Consider the following 5243-nt stretch of genomic DNA (forward strand, 5'->3'; position numbering starts at 1 on the left):
CACACTTTTCTGTTTTCCAAGGCCACGTGCTTTTCACTCTATGAAAAGAGTGTTTTGGACTGTTTCACTCTCTAATGTTTTGGACTTTGCCCCAACAAAGTATCATAGAAAGCACTAAATATATATGTTTTTAATTGAACCACTGAAATTCTTTATATCTGTTAAGGACTCCAGAGTCCCTCAGCCCTAGACTTGAATTCTAGCTCTGCTACTTAGCAGTTTCATGTCCCCGAGAGGGTTGTGGAACCCCCAACACCCAGCTTCCTGTTCTTTACAATGGGGTGACACCTGCCTTGTCTCTGTCCAAGCTTGTGGTGTGGGTTAAACATGAGAATGTACATGAAAGTGCTTTGAAAGCAGTAGACTTCTATGCAAATGGGTTAGCAAGCTGTCGCACTGAATTATGTTCCCCAATTCATATGCTGAAGCCCTAGCCCCCAGTGTGACTGTATTTGGACACAGGGCTTTTAAAGAAGTAATTAATGTTAAATGAGGTCGTAAGGGTGGGCCCTAATTCCAAAGGACTGGTGTCCTTGTAAGAAGAGGGAGAGCCACTAGAGATCTCTTTCCCCTTCTGCACAAGTACAGAGAAAAGCCATATAAGCCCAGAGGGAGAAGGCAGCTAGCTATCTGCAAGCCAGGAAGAGAAGCCTCATGGGAAACCAACCTGCCTACCTTGGTCTTCCAGAACTGGGAAAAAAAATAAGTGTTGTTTAAAGTCATCCAGTCCGTGGGATTTTGTTATGGCTGCCCTAGCAGACCAGTACAGAAGAAAATCAAAGTTTCAATGATTACAGAATGCTTTTGTATGCATCTTTTTTTTAAATTTTTTTTTTCCAACGTTTATTTATTTTTCGGACAGAGAGAGACAAAGCATGAACGGGGGAGGGGCAGAGAGAGAGGGAGACACAGAATCAGAAACAGGCTCCAGGCTCCGAGCCATCAGCCCAGAGCCTGACGCGGGGCTCGAACTCCCGGACCGCGAGATCGTGACCTGGCTGAAGTCGGACACTTAAGCGACTGCGCCACTCAGGCGCCCCAGTATGCATCTTTTTAAAAAATGTTTATTTTTTATTGAAAGGTTGGCAAAATACTATCAAGCAGTATTTTGAAATTTGTTTTAATTAAGTGCTCACATTTTTTTGCATCATGAAATGTTGAGAATAGGTGTGGGTCTTGTCTTCTGCTGCTTTGCATCCTAGAAGCAGGTGGAAATGTCTGACAGTTAAGTAGAACTGGAAAAGTGCAGAATGATTGGTATTCTTTGGAAGAAACTCTTGCACTTTTTATCCTAAGTCACTCCATCCCTGCCCCCATATGTTGTTAGAGCTTCTGGGGACGGTATAATTTTTTTTTTTCCCAGCTGTGATAAATGGTGTACAATGCTGGTTTAAGACAAGAGGCTAAATTTTGTGGAAAGAGTTCTGAGACACGTGGATTCCCTGCTTCTTTCCTGCAACCCTGACTTCTTAGGCCAGTAAGTCACAGACATGATTGCTATACTCCGGTTCCAGTCTGTTCTCAGTAGTTGACATGAATTTATCTGTCTTTCCACCCCTCCTCTTTGCTCCCGGCTAAGCCCTTTCCTTCCCCATCCCCGCACCGACACCTGGACTCTCCCTTGTAATTTTAACACTTGGAGTCCAGAGGGACCATCTCATGTTGCCTTCATCCAGAAGGGCCTTGGAAAGCTAGAAAGCAAGCATCCTTTTTGTCTTAGCAGTGGTATATACTAGCTACTCAAGTGGTTTAGCTTGTATTGACACTTTTGGGGTTAGTAATTCAGTGATGGGAAATGAGGCCTTTTCTGCTCTTTTCTCTTTCTGTTATGAAATATATTAATCTTGCCCCACCCTCTTTTGAACATCAACCTGTCACCTATCTTTGAGAGTGATGGTTTTCAAGGTCTGGGTGGGAAGGACGAGGGCCAGTATGGCCAAAGGCATTAAGGGTTTGGTGGGTTGGTCTCCTTCAATGGAAGGATTGTCCTCAGGGTAGACACCACTTTTCCTCTGTGTGCGTGTGTGTGTGTGTGCACGTGTTGGTGGTGGTAGTGGTGGTAAAATATATATACATAGAATTTACCACCTTAATCATTTTAAGTGTACATTTTGGGGGCTTCCAGTATGTTCGTATTGTGCAACTATCACCACCACTGTCTACAGAATGTTTTCATCTTCCCAGACTGAATCTCTGTCTCCATTAAACACTAGATCCCTCCCCCTCTCCCACTAGTCCTTTGCAACCACCCTTCACTTTCTGTCTTTATGAATTTGAAAATTTCATGGTTCTAGGTACTTCATATAAGTGGAAAGAGGACAATTTTTGTCCTTTTGTGTCTAGTTTATTTCTCTGAGCATAATGTCCTTGAAGTACATCCATATTGTAGGCTGTGTCAGAGTGTCTTTCCCTTTTCAGGTTGAATGATGTTCCTTGTATGTATATGTCCCATTTTGTTTATCCATTCATCTGTGGATGGACACTTGGGTTGTGTCTATCTTTTGACTATTGTGAGTAATGTTACTACGAATATTGGTGTGCAAAAAATCTGTGGGAGCGTTTGAGTCTCAGCTTTCAATTCTTTTGGATAGCTGCCGAACAGTGGAATTGCTGAATCATAGGGTAATTTTATGTTTAACCTTTTTAGGTACTACCAAACTTTTCTCCCACAGTAGCTCAGCCATTTTCCATTCTTACCAGTAATGGTAGGCATCTTTGTCACAGGTGTGGGGATTTATTTGGCACCTTCAGATGCTCAGTTAAAGCTATAATTAAATGACAGGTATACATTCTAAGAGTACTATGGCACCTGGGCCATTATGTAACATAGAAAGATGTATTTTCTTCATGTTTTCCCATCCAACCAGATAGGAAGTAAAATAGCTTTGGGTTTGAAAGATTTAATATGTAAAAATATTTGATCAAAGACAACCAAAGTCCTCATGCTCTACTGAAAGTGAACTTTTGGTAAATGAACTCTGTGGACGCACTGTGCCCTTATGCCCAAACATGATATGCCATTTACATGCCCAGTAACAAACTCTATTTCCTCATTCATTCCATAAGAGTTTGTGGAGCTTATTAGGGAAAATTCTTCCTAAATCTCAGTTTTTTTCTCTTTGTGCTTGCAATCAAATAAGCATATCCTTTTTCTTGAACTTAAAACTCTATGAAGCGTGCAGGCATTTGGAGAGTAGCGGGTGGAAGATGCCCAGGAGGTGTTTTCTGGAATGGAACAGATAATTTCTGATAAGGTCCTCCAAACTGTGGTTTATCAGGCTCCACTCCCCCACCCACCCCCAATCCCCGCCCCCCCCCCCCCCCCCCAGTTCTGGGCAGGGTGTAGGGAGGGAGAATTTACTTCCAAGTTCTGTTTTAGAGACATTCTGAAGTGTGATGCTCTAGTACTTGCCAGGGACAAGCAGAACACTAGTCTTTTTTTTTTTTTTTTTTTTTTAATTTTTTTTTTCAACGTTTATTTATTTTTGGGACAGAGAGAGACAGAGCATGAACGGGGGAGGGGCAGAGAGAGAGGGAGACACAGAATCGGAAACAGGCTCCAGGCTCCGAGCCGTCAGCCCAGAGCCCGACGCGGGGCTCGAACTCATGGACCGCGAGATCGTGACCTGGCTGAAGTCGGACGCTTAACCGACTGCGCCACCCAGGCGCCCCAGAACACTAGTCTTTATGGTGACCCTCTGTCTGCTTTGCTCCTGGAAGTCTCTCCTGTAGCACCGACTCTGTGACTATGTTTATGGTTCAATTGAGCATCGGACTCCCAGCCTGGACTAGAAGTCCTTCAAGAGTAGATTAGCTGGAGCTTGGTGGGTCCTGACAGGCTGAGCCTGGGGGAGGCTCAGTCCCTAAAAGGGACCCTTCTGTACCCTGACAAGATAGCCTAGAAGCCAGTGGGAGAGGATTGAAGGCCCATGAAGAACAAACACTAATCCTGAGCTTGCTGGGGAGAAGGAAGAGGGGTGACCCTTCCTGACACCTGCCGCCATACCTGGGCGACTGGCTTGTTCTGTGTGTGTGTGTGTGGGTTGGGAGGGGGTACCCTGATGCTCGGGTGCAGCTCTGCTCATTTGTGATCTTGATTCAGGGGGGAATATTATCATCTGATACAGTCTTCCTATCTAACACTTTATCAAGTGCAGCAGTCACAGCCCAACATCAATCTCTTGCTAACACATATATTCATCTTGATGGGGCTCATGGCAGCCTGCGATGGTTACCATATAAACAGAGTTCTGTGATGAAGCTGCATTCCCCAGGGAGCATTCCTCCTTGCCCTTCTATGTGCTCCCATGTGGGCTACTGGGGGTCAGCAGTGACCCAGAGGCTCCCTACACACAGACTTTTGGCACGGGCCTCTTGATTCCCTTGCAAATGGAACAGGAAATCCATGCATGGTGAAGTGGGGGCGGGGGCGGGCAGGGGAGGTCCATGGGCTCTAATTAGCTTCTGTGGTATTGAGTCTGTTTTTCTTTTTCTTACAGTATGTTGACTTCACATTTTGATCTTAATGTGTTTCCTTATTGTGAGCCCCATTCCTCCAGTGGGCTGAACGGTTGCTCCACTCTTGGATAAAGAACCTTCTGACAATGACAGTGTTGTAATGAGGGTGTGCCAGTATGGTCATCTTGAACATCCTTTGGGATGGCATTAAGAAAACACTTGGTTGAGCTGGGTGGGACCAAAGCAGATTTTAAAAAATGTTTTCCTTCTCTTTCCTCTTCTCCACCATCGTGGTGTGTGCTGTGACTGTTTCTCGCCATGTCTTCTCACAAGACTTTCAGAATCAAGTGATTCCTGGCCAAGAAACAAAAGCAGAATCATCCCATTCCCCACTGGATTTGATGAAAACTGGTAATAAAATCAGATACAACTCCAAGAGGCAGCATTGGAGAAGGACAAAGCTGGGTCTGTACGGGATCGTACATGAGATGGCACATGTTTATGCTGCCTGAAAGTCATGTGTTCCATCACCTCCCTACTACCTGACCAGTAGATCTGTTTTATCAGGAAATTGACTTTTCTCTCTTATGATGCTTCTGCACCAGTAGGTTGGTTCAGTAATAAACATGTGAGACCTTTTGATTGAAAATAAATAAAAATGAAAAATGTTTTCCTTGCTTTTTCACACCTTTACTTCTACCAACTGATTTTCATGAGCTTTCTGGAATCTGGGTGAGTAAATTAACTGCGTGGAGGGGAGCTTTGCTTGAGGAAGGTTTTGCCTT

At 44.3% G+C, this 5243-nt stretch overlaps 1 pseudogene; it reads left to right on the forward strand.

Moving 5' to 3' along the window:
- The first annotated feature begins 4776 nt into the window (after positions 1-4776).
- LOC115514870 lies at positions 4777-4970 on the forward strand (annotated as a pseudogene).
- The last annotated feature ends 273 nt before the right edge of the window (positions 4971-5243 follow it).

The sequence above is a fragment of the Lynx canadensis genome, chromosome B2 (assembly GCF_007474595.2).
Source record: "Lynx canadensis isolate LIC74 chromosome B2, mLynCan4.pri.v2, whole genome shotgun sequence".
NCBI classification, from domain to species: Eukaryota; Metazoa; Chordata; class Mammalia; order Carnivora; family Felidae; genus Lynx; species Lynx canadensis.